The 11,691-nt window shown below is 42.7% G+C and overlaps 1 protein-coding gene and 1 long non-coding RNA gene across 9 annotated transcripts in view; both read left to right on the forward strand.

Annotated features, from left to right (window-relative positions):
- Window positions 1-11,691, forward strand: part of nlgn1 (neuroligin 1) — a 586,564-nt gene that overhangs the window by 321,638 nt on the left and 253,235 nt on the right. The gene's annotated exons all lie outside the window — the stretch shown is intronic.
- LOC109971633 (uncharacterized) lies at window positions 4,469-7,537 on the forward strand. The gene is made up of 4 exons (XR_002276582.1): window positions 4,469-6,555; window positions 6,669-6,717; window positions 6,805-7,093; window positions 7,190-7,537. It is a non-coding gene; the product is annotated as an uncharacterized LOC109971633 (long non-coding RNA).

Consider the following 11,691-nt stretch of genomic DNA (forward strand, 5'->3'; position numbering starts at 1 on the left):
CGTGTAGGACCCCATATAGCCACAGTATTCTGCCAGGCAGTGTAGTGCTGTGTGGAAGTTGTCGATCGTCACCCCGATCTCTTGCTGCCTTTGGTTGAACTTTGCTCGTTCAAAAATTACATTCCTGCGGGCCACGAAGTGAACATCCAGCTTTGTTTTCACCGCGTTGTAGTCAATCGCTTCCTCTGGGCGTAGATGCAGTGAAACTAGAATGTCCTCTGCTTCCTCTCCCATCGAGTAGATAAGCGCGTTTACCTGGTTTTCATCTGGTTGTACTTCCAAACCAGAGGCTATATGGAATCTTTCAAAGCGTTTTATCCATTTTGGCCAGTCATCCGCCTTAAACGTGAACTTTTCTGGCAGCGGAACTTGAAACTGACTCATTTCGGCGCCAAACTTGGTGCGCTCCCCGCTCGGGAAAAAGGAAAAAGAAAAGAAGGAAAAAAAACTCACACGGCTCGGCTTTCACTTTTCCTCTAGCCACTCGTCGCATCTCACTTCTGACACCATGTTCGAGTCTTGTTATATATTTATATCGATGTAGCTGGGTTCAATAATACAGACGACCGTGCGCTCAGTGCTGTTCTCTGGTGTTCACTTTATTTTTCTCCCCCTCACTCCCGCACTTAACCTTTCCACCAAGGTTCCTCCCCCACAGGATATCACCTGATACTACAAGACCCTCTGTTTCTTCCACCTGATCAAGCAGTGCATCTCGACCTTGATACAGATCAAAGTCCAGCACAATGCCATCTGCTGTGGCACAAAGTTCTTTATGCCAACAGGGTTTGGCTTCATTGGCAGATATTGCCTACATGGACAAGCAATTCACTGTGGTGAACACCTACCTTTATTGGACTTTTCCTGAGGGCTTGGTCCTGGTGTTGGCTCTTCTGAGCCATCATTTGAGCCATCAGCCTCAATCTGCTGAGTTTGGTGGCTACGTCTGGCAGTGTGGGATCTGGCAGTATCATAGTCTGAAACTGTCCCTGAATCTGTCAACAAGTATTGTAAATTCAATGTTTGTGGCAAAAATGCTAATGTTGCTGTGTCTATATATATCCTTCACCTAACCCTTAAGTCCTAACTGCCTAAAATAAACAAATATCCACTGGGTCTTGGCTAACTATTATTTTTACCATGGAGACGTTTACGTCCCCTTCTGTGCTCTGTGGGCTGTGGAATGGGGTCTTCATCACCACTACTGTCATCCTCACTGCTGCTTTGCTTCTGTGGTGGGGGTTGATAATCTGCATCCAGGATGGCATCATCATTGTCAGACAAATGTTCCAAATCTGACTTGTCTCCATCGATTAGCTCGAGTAACTCCAGTATGCTTTGCAAAGAATAACGCTCTGAAAATAAAATCATGAAAAAAGTTAAATAATTTATGTATATATGTATTTATTTAACTGTTAATTTATTTCACTGGGACAATGTACAGCTTTAAAACTGCACCAGAGTTAGCTATAAACTGATATACATCTGCTGATTTTTTACTAACATATTCATGTTTAGCTGCATACTCTATCAAAACTTTTACTTATTTTCACCAATTTTGCATGTTATAACAAAATTACAATTCTTTCATGCATATCTCGCCAAAAATTAGCCATGAAATATAATTGGATTTCTTACCTTGTCCATGTTTGGGCTTGGAGTGCCCACCCGAACTTTCTCTTGTCTTCTCCGCCATTTGGAATTTTACGTGTAGAGTGTTGTACTCTTCCAACACCACTAGAGGGCAGTGTAAGTGTCCATATACTTGGCCAACAGGTCTCAGTTAAGCAGAATTAACTACTGTGGTAATATAACCCACTAAATGTATGCTCCATGGGAGCAGCATGTGCAGCAGTCAACAGTCAATGTGCAATTATGCATGTGCAAACTGAGTGTAAACAGTACAGGTCGACAGCATATGACGTATTTCCTGGTAATAAACTCCTCCGTTGTTTAGGAGTCTGATGGCAGAGGGAAAGAAAGAGTTTTTCAGTCTAGTGGTCCTGCAGTTCACACTTCTGAACCTCCGGCCAGAGGGTGGGGAGGGGAACAGTCCGTGCTGGGGGTGGGTGGGATCTTTGAGGATGGAGGCAGCTTTCCTACGCACCCTGCGGTGGTAAATGCTCTGCAGAGAGGGCAGTGGAGTCCTGGTGATCTTCTCCACAGTCTTTACCACTCTCTGCAGGCACTTGTGGTCCATAGCAGTAGTGCAGCTGGTCAAGATGTTCTCAATGATGCAGCTGTAGAAGTTGCTGAGGATCCTAGGCAACATGCCAAACCTCCTCAGGCTCCTCAGGAAGTACAGCCGCTGTTGGGCCTTCTTGACCAGCTGTGTGGTGTTAAGTGTCCGAGTGAGGTCCTCACTCACCCATCCATCCATCTTCGTCTGCTTTATCCGAAACTGGGTCACGGGGGCAGCAGCCTGAGCAGAGCCTCCCAGACTTCCCTCTCCCCACACACCTCCTCTAGCTCCTCAGGAGGAACCCCAAGGCATTCCCAGGCCAGCTGAGAAACATAGTCTCTCCAACATGTCCTGGGTCTGCCCCGAGGCCTTCTCCCGGTAGGACATGCCCGGAATACCTCCCCAGGGAGGCATCAATGAGGCATCCTAAACAGGTGCCCGAGCCACCTCAACTGGTTCCGCTTGATGTGGAGGAGCAGCGGCTCTACTCCAAGCTCCTCACGGGTGATTCAAATAAACCTACCATTGAAATTGTAGACTGATCATTTCTTTGTTAGTGGGCAAACTTACAAAATCAGCTGGGGTTCAAATAATTTTTTCCCTGACTGTATGTTTCAAATATGCCATCTTAGTGTGAGAGGTTGAGCTGTGTTCCTATGTCCAGGGGTTAGCATGTCATGGCCTTCAGACAGTACTTTATCTTGTGATAAGAGCGTTAGTATTTTATTTTTACACTGTCATTGCATACTGCATTGAGTCTGTTGAGTATAATGCATTTCAAAAGTGTGACCAGGCTTACAGCCCATTTGCTACAACCAAGGTCAATTTGATCCAGTTCATCTACAATGGCATCAGTGAGGTCGGCCACTGATGCTGGACGATAAAGCCTGCTGCACAGTGCTAGATGTTGCTTTTTTTGAAATATTATGCTATAGCCTTAAGATATACTTGGGCCTGACCCAAACCGTGAAGGATCTGCACTTTTTACTTCTTCATTACATCACATCAGCTCCTGGTTTCAAGTAATGCATTTGCGCAAGATATTCTTGTTTAGGTTAACTCAGTGGCAGAAGATACACATCAGGGCCTTCAATGTGATTCATTTGGAGGAAAACAAGATGGATTGCTTCCCTGCTTTGATTAATTGTAGCGCAAAATCCTCATTTTGGTTATTCTAAATTAAAGGTATTTTAATTGAGAATCAAAAAGGTTATTTGTTAGTACATATTAACCTTTTTAGTTGCCTTGAGGGGAAATTATTCATATTGTCCTTCTAATTCAGATAACTATTCAGTCATTTCAGTTCATTTTAGTACCCAAGGCTTCTTACCTCATTTGGTTCACTGGCGTGCACAGTGGTAGAGATTAGCTGATAATAGGCAGGTGAGTCATATGTGGTAATGAATGATTACTGTTTCTGTACATCAGTGCACAGAGCTTTGTGAGCAAACAATGCAGAAGGTCACCGTGGTTTATTTTAAGTGCCAGGGTGTCCCAGTGGGTGGCTATTGAAGGTCATAAGCCACAGGTTAGGACACAGACAGAGGGATGTTGACTCTGCTGTGAAGATGACAGGTCTACAGACCACACAAGCAATGCAGGACTTACAGATGGATACATGCTGAAGTTGAACCTCCATTCTGAGCTTATAAATCCCAGACTCAAAGGACAATTAGAAAAGAAGACAATGGATTAAGGTGAAAAGATGTTAAAAAAAACGGTCAGAGGAGAAAGGAACAAGGATATTATTGAAAACATGGAAGGCTTCAGGGACTATCAGTTTGATTAACAAATAGGCGATGAGGTTATTCATGACTGTGGATTTGGGTAAAACCTGTTATACCATCTAACTGCAATTTTATAAATCTGCTTATTCTCTGATTACAATTTGCTCTGGCCAATTGTATTGCTTGAGGCACATGCAGTGAGTTCTGGCTTCTTTGAATTATAGTGTACATGTTGATTTTGTTGTGCCTGTAGACTGTGGTGGCCTCATAATTCAGCAGCTTGGTGGAGCTGTATTATATTTATAAGGCGAGTCTTTTCTCATTTCAGATGACGAATTGGATTCACATTGAGGGCTTTACTGATGAGATCGGTGGAGCTCAGAACCCATATACACTCTAAAGAGAAAGTGCAGATGGACAAAGAACAGCTCTTTGTGAGCTATAGAGATGCTTGCATAGTGCTTATACACAGAAGGTGTATACTACCTTTCATCAAACTTAATGTAACAGTTCTAGGTGAGCCCATTAGACAGAATACTTCAAAACACCTACGAGGGAGCATAAAATTAAAACCACTATAAACACAGGACTAAAATGAGATCTGACCTCAAACACTGAACCGAAACAAACCTCAACTGAACCAGCACCCAAATGGAACCAAGTGAATGGATACACATATAAAAGAATAGGCATATAAACATATAGAGACACCCACAACCGGGGGCCAAAAACTACACATAAACAAATAAAAGATCTTATATAGCAAACAAAACAGACATAAGCTCTGAACCCGCCAAAAAACCCCGAACCAAATAGGAGGCTTATGGGAAAACTTTACAGATATAATAGGACATAACAATATAACATTAATCTTTAACATGTCAGGACCTGCCTTCTTATGTTATCATTGAAAGCAGATGTCCTTAAACCTGAGCACAGGTTGAAATTTAGTGGGATTGACCTTTAACAAGAGGAGATGTGGCAAGCAGATAAAGCCACACCCACCGTGAGAAAAAATGGAACTGACAACTGAACTAAGGCCACTCCGGTGAACAGACAACTCAGTCAGGGTACCAAACGTCTCAGAACCAAACCTAACAGAACAATGCCCCACAACCAAAATACTTCACCAAAACCAAAATTGAACATAAACTGCACTCTCTAACCTAAACACAAATTAATATACACCCCCGGGACCATCTCTATCCCACTACCCCTACCCTGACCCTAACCACTCGACATCTCAGGCCCTAAACATAACCTCAAGCCGCCCACTCGTGTTACCCTGGCCCTAAACTTAACCATCAAAGACTTAATGCCAAATCTCAACCCTCACACCCTAACCCATACCCCTACCCTGACACTAACCACTCCACATCTCTGGCCCTAAACATAACCTCAAGCCGCCCACTCGTGTTACCCTGGCCCTAAACTTAATCATCAAAGACTTAATGCCAAATCTCAACCCTCACACCCCAATCCATACCCCTACCCTGACACTAACCACTCCACATCTCTGGCCCTAAACATAACCTCAAACCTTAAGCCACCTATTTGCATTACCCTGGTCCTAACCTTAACCATCTGGAACTTGAGGCCCAATCTCAACCCTCACACCCCAACCCTACCTAAGGCCAACCCATATCCCTACCCTGACCCTAACCATTCCACATCTCTGGCCCATCTGTGATACCGTGGCCCCAACCTTAACCACTCGGGACTCAATGTCTAAACCATAACCCCTGGCCACCTGACTCAAATTTTGACCAATCTAAACCTAACAAGGTCAAACCCTAATCAAGGACCCAGATCCCATAATCCGCACCCCAACTCTGAAGGTTATTGTACATTTATTTTCTGTGCAAAAAGGAGCAATCTCTACACAGAGTGTCAACGCAGTCTGAGGGGGAAAAGGCTCAATGAACTGAATATGACAGCACATCTTCTTACAGTATATTATAACGGATGTCCAAACAGATAAGGGGAACACATTACCTTTTAAATCAAGAGATCATCCCTCTGCCCAGGTCACATCAGTTTCAATAGTCACAAGTTGTTTTTGACAGCTTTTCCATGGCCCCCATTCGCTCACATAGCTATGCAGCGTTTTACCCCCTCTCAGACATGTCGTTTTTCCATCTGCATTCATAGATGATGACATAGCACCTGTTTTTGGAGATAAATGTAACAAGATCTCTGTCACAATGTATTTGTAAGAGACAGCAGAACCGCTGTCTCATCATCAACGACAAACACTAGGCTTACAGACAACAGCCACAAATTCCATTATAAATAGTGCTTGTTTAAAGAGTGTTTTGAGGGTGTGCAGACACGTACATCAGCATGGATCCAGGTAGCCTCTGAAAAAGAAATGCGTTTATTTTCTGTTTTACTAAAAAAAACTGTGTTAATGCGATCATTTTCATACACATTAGCGTGAGCATATCACAACATTAACTCTGTGCGTCTTGAAGAATAAGTTCGTAAATATTCCGCTACATTTTTTATCCTTTTGTATATTCGTTTTCTTTTTTCTGAAAAACTGTTTTATACTGGTCAGACAGCTATTTGAGGGTGTATGAGCAAACTTTGCGTCAACAACAACAAGGGTTGGTGCACCACCGAGGCAGGACCGTGGGGCATTCGGTAAGTTTAAAGAATGACGGGTAAAATAAATAAATAAATAAATAAATAAATAAATATATATAAAGGCAAAGAGAGGTGCAGAAAACAAAAAGATGCGTTCTCTTTTCTAAAAGGAAGCCGGCATTCAGCGTCAACCACCCCTAACTGGCCTGGCTTTGGAAAGTGAGTATTTCATATAAGCCTATGTGTATGCCTATTTTTTTTATAATATTGGTTCTTACCTCCTGTAATAACGTTTTGCCATCTCAGTTCCTGACTGTGTATTACTGCAATGCGACCCCGGCTCTAACGCCGACCCGGAAGAACAGCAGCAGCTGAATCAAAAAGGGCTGGGGCCTCCAAGGCAATGAGGAGCAACAACAACTAGGAATTCAGACAGCGCCGCTTCAAGATGACCCAGAGCAACCGGATCAGGACCGACAAGTGACCCCTGAAGAATCTGCACTGTTGCAGCTTGAGGAATGATGCTTGAGCAGGACTTTGGGCAGACCAAGTCACACAAAATGCCAGCGTTCTTCCTCTTCTGATTCTTCATCAGGTAAGATGCTTATTGTGGGCCGTTTCTACATTTATTTTAAAACCTTCTTCATCATCAGCAGCCTATTTTAATCCTCGTTTATATTTATCCGTTCAGATTCCAGCTCTCGTCGGAGGAGGAGCAGGAGGCGTACGCACGTCTGTAGATGTTCTGGAAGAGGAGACCTCGGTCGTGATGACAGAAGCTTCATCCCCGATGCGAGGTGTCATTCCAACATCATGCTGATGCATCTCAACCGGTTATTTTGTGAATCCTTTCAAGTGATGGGTGATATTCTTGCTTGTTACAACAACAGTGTGATTAAAAAGTAAGATGGATGATGATAACTATGATGTGAATGATGTGTCCAGGAATGAGAGTGTTGATGCGGTTCATTTTGATTGATTAGACACGTTAATCAGTCGATTGTTGATAAACCATTCCTCAATGTTATTGACAATGTTTTGCCACCAGAGGGGGGTAATGCGTATGTTTCAGATAGATTAGATAGATAGATTTTTTGATAGATTAGAAGCTTCAGTAAATACATTGTTGGAAATAAAGGTCTATACCTAGAGTGTACTGATGATGTTGTACCACCAGTTGGGGTTAATGCGTATGCTTCAGATTTGGACAGATTAGAAGCTTCAGTAAATAGGCTGTTGTTGGAAATAAGACAAACTTTTCACCAGCAAAGAGGCTGGGGTTCTAACGAAAAACAAAATAATGAAATCCAAAATGAACCAAATGCTCACTCAGAAAGCCAAAATAGTGAAAACCAAAATGAACAAATTGCTCTCAGAAAGCCGAAATAGTGAAAACCAAAATGAACAAAATGATCACTCAGAAAACCAAAATAGTGTAAACCAAAATGAACAAATTGCTCACTTAGAAAGCTCTCAAAATGAAGGATCTGGTCAAATACCTGCCTCCACACAAAACATTCAAAATAAACCCGATCCTCATCTGATCAAACATTCCCTGAAACCACAGTTGTCACTAGGGATAGATTCAACAACTTTGAAATAAGGCGGTTGTTAAATATCGATCAAATGGACGAAGTTAATTATGGAAACTTTTACGGTAACGTTATGGGAAACGTGTCTGACCTTGTTCATCAGGCTCTAAACCAGTGTCACGAGGGCGATCTTATTCAGCTTGAATTAAGGGGTGATATGCTTAGAACAAATGCGTCCATCATTGCATCTCTCTCTGACGGCATAGACTTAACCCAATTCCAAGACTTATTAGACAGAATGATCCAATCCAACTTATCCGTGCTAACAGATGATAGTTTGGAGCTGGTGATTCAGGTCGTGAGAAATCCCATAGACGGTGGCAAGCGTTTGTTGAATAAAACAGACTATGAGATTTTTAAAAAGAAGCAGAGATTTCTTTACATCGTTGAAAATAAAGATAATCAGCTCTGTTTTGCCATCAGCCTCGCGCATCTCATTTTCCCTGAAATGACAGACTCAGAGACCCTGAGGAGAGCTCGTGAGTTTCAGAGACAGGCCAGTCTAACCAAGCAGATGCCTGTGGGTTTTACAGACGTACAAAAATTTGAAGAAGTCACTTTTAACTACAACCGGTTCTTTTATCTGAAGGCCCCAATAAATAACACTCAGGAAACAGGAATCAGCTTTATGTAGATTTATTTTCTTCTGGTTAAATGCAGAGTTATTACAGCGCTGGGCTCTATGAGATGACAAGTCTCCAAGAGCACTGATAATAGGAAGTAATTCACATTTATCTTCTCGGGCTGGGACTGCCCTGTACATGAGTGGAAACTCATATTATCTTCTAATCTGTTGACTCAACACTCACAACATGAACTGGACACAAGGTTCATACAGATATGAACTCATATTATCTTCTAATCTGTTGGCTCTACACTTACAACATGAACTGGACACAAGGTTCATACAAGATTCTACAAGATTCATGCAAATCTTCTAGAATGTTCGAATAAGCAGCGTGTGTGTGTGTGTGTTGGTATTTTCAGGCATTTCTGAAAGTAGACATGTGGTTAGCATCTTATCTATAGTTTTCAGGATGACACTTATCTCTGCAATCAATTTATGCACATTTCACCAAGAAGAAATACTACAAGTTGACTCAGCTGAATATTATAACTATAATGCATGCATAAGAGCCAGGTTAATACTGATACATGGAGCTGTTAATGAAACACAGACAAATAGTCATACTGAACTTTTCCATTATAAAAGCAAAATAATACTGATGATAAGTAGAAAAATAACTTTAACTCCTGAAATCCAATCCTAACATCACCCAATGTAAAATTGTAGTGTTTTACAGAACAGGCAAAGAACATTTGAATATATTTCAAACCTCGAGTGCTCCAAAAGATGAAACGTTATATGTGTTCCTCTATGAAAACAATTATGGGGTAAAAAAATCCAAAAGCGTTTGTTCATAGGCTCAAAATATATATGCAACCACTGTGTTTTGATGCAGACTGCGCAGGGATGCAAACACCCCCCGCAGAGAGTGTGGTGTGTGACCAATGCAACTGCCGGTGCTCCTCCACGCACGCCAGCCTATTCCAAATCCATAAAAAATGTCTAAAATGCTCCAGATTGTATTACACTCCGCTGACTAAACAGGCAAAGCCTCACAAGTGCCCCTACTCAAATTGTTACATCTGCGAGGGCATCATCGATGATGAGTCAGCCGAGTAGCATAAATGTTACATCCAAAGTCCGCCCCTGCCTGAAAAACAGGATTGTTTGAATTCTTGGGTTGTTTTTAACACAGATGTTTGAAATGTTTTCCAGGCCACAGAATTCACCCTTTGTCGGGGAAAACCTTTGAGGAAATGTAGGAAGATACACGAGACAGACTGGCAAAATTGCAGAGTGTGTACGGTCTGAGCCTCGTGGACATGAAAGAGTACCGTTGGGTCGAAATGAAAAAATCTCATGAGGGTGTGAAAGCTTTCCTAAAAAGCTATAAAGCCCCTGAGCCGTTATCCCCATGAGACGCTTTGTACGGAGGGCGCACTGCCCCGTGACTCTGAGGTATTCAGCCAGTGAGCATGAGACGGTCAGATACATGGACTTGACGTCCCTGTACCCTTATGTAAATTACACATGTCCGTACCCCGTGGGTTACCCCGAAATCATATTCAGGGATTTTCAGCCTGTAGAACCTTATTTCAGGTTCATTAAGGCTAAAGTATATCCACCCAGGGACCTGTTTTTTCCAGTGCTACCTTACAAAGAGGGAAGCTCAACTTCACACTGTGCAGAAGTGAATCTGCAGGATGGCCCATGCCCTCACACAGATGAAGAAAGGGCGCTGTCCAGTGTGTGGGTCACCCTGGAGTTTGTAAAAGCTCTGGAGAAAGGATACAGACTTGCTGAAATTAGCAAAGTGTGGCATTTCAAAGAACAGAGCGCCTCTCTCTTTAAAGGTTACATCAGTACTTTTCTCAAAGGGAAACAGGAGGCCAGCGGGTATCCAGCAGGTGTTATGGATGAGGCAGGTAGAAGGCAATACATCAAAGACTATTATGAGAATTAGGGCATCTTACTGGCAGCCTCAAATATCGAACTCAATCCTGTTAAAAGACAAGTGGCCAAACTGTGCTTGAATTATTTTTTGGGAAAGTTTGGAAAAAGTGTAACATGACTCAAACCGAAATAGTGAACGAGCCCGAAACATTTTTGTGTTACACTGAAAACAACGCTGCAACACATTCCAAAAAAAGTTGGGACTGTAAAGCGTTTACCACGATATGATGCTGCCGTTCCTTTTCACAACACTTAAAGGCTTAAAGGATGTTTATGGACTAAGGACACCAAGTGATTAAGTGTGTCAAGTGTCATTCTGTCCCATTCTTCCTGCAACCTGAAAACAAGTCTTAAGATGTCCAACGGTCTTCGTTGATGCAATTTGTATTTCCAAATGTGCCACACATTCTGTACTGGGGACAGGTGGGGACTGCAGGCAGGCCAGTCCAGTACTCACACCCTTTTCCTCCACAGGCAGGCCTTGGTAATGTGGCACTATGAGGTTTGCATTGTCTTGTTGAAATATGCATGGGTGTCCCTGGAAAAGATGTCATCTTGAAGGCAGCAGATGTTGCTCCAAAGTCTCTGTGTATTGTTCAGCATTAATGGAACCATCACAGAAGTGGAAGTGACCTTTTCCAAGGGCACTGACATAACCCCAGTTGCTGGTAACAGTCTGGATGGTCCTTTTTGCCCTTGGTCCTGAGCACATGGTGTCCATTCCCTTAAAAAAAAGAAGACCTGAAACACTGATTGGTCTGACCACAGTGCACGTTTCCACTGTGTGATGGTCCATTCCAGATGCCTCCGAGCCTGGAGCAGTCAACTTCTGGATACTGTTGACATAGGGCTTCCTTTTGGCACAGCACAGTTTTAAGCAGCATTTATGGATGTAACTATGTATTGTAGTGCCTGACACAGGTGAGCCAGAGTCATCCTGAGCCCATGTGGTTATATCGCTTATAGAAGAGTGACGATTATTGATGCAGTCCCGTGTGAGGGATCAGAAAGCTCGGTCATCCAGCTTAGACTGGCGCCCTTTACACACTGAAATCCCTCCAGATTCCTTGAATCCTTTAA

The sequence above is a fragment of the Monopterus albus genome, unplaced genomic scaffold, assembly GCF_001952655.1.
Source record: "Monopterus albus unplaced genomic scaffold, M_albus_1.0 scaffold230.1, whole genome shotgun sequence".
NCBI classification, from domain to species: Eukaryota; Metazoa; Chordata; class Actinopteri; order Synbranchiformes; family Synbranchidae; genus Monopterus; species Monopterus albus.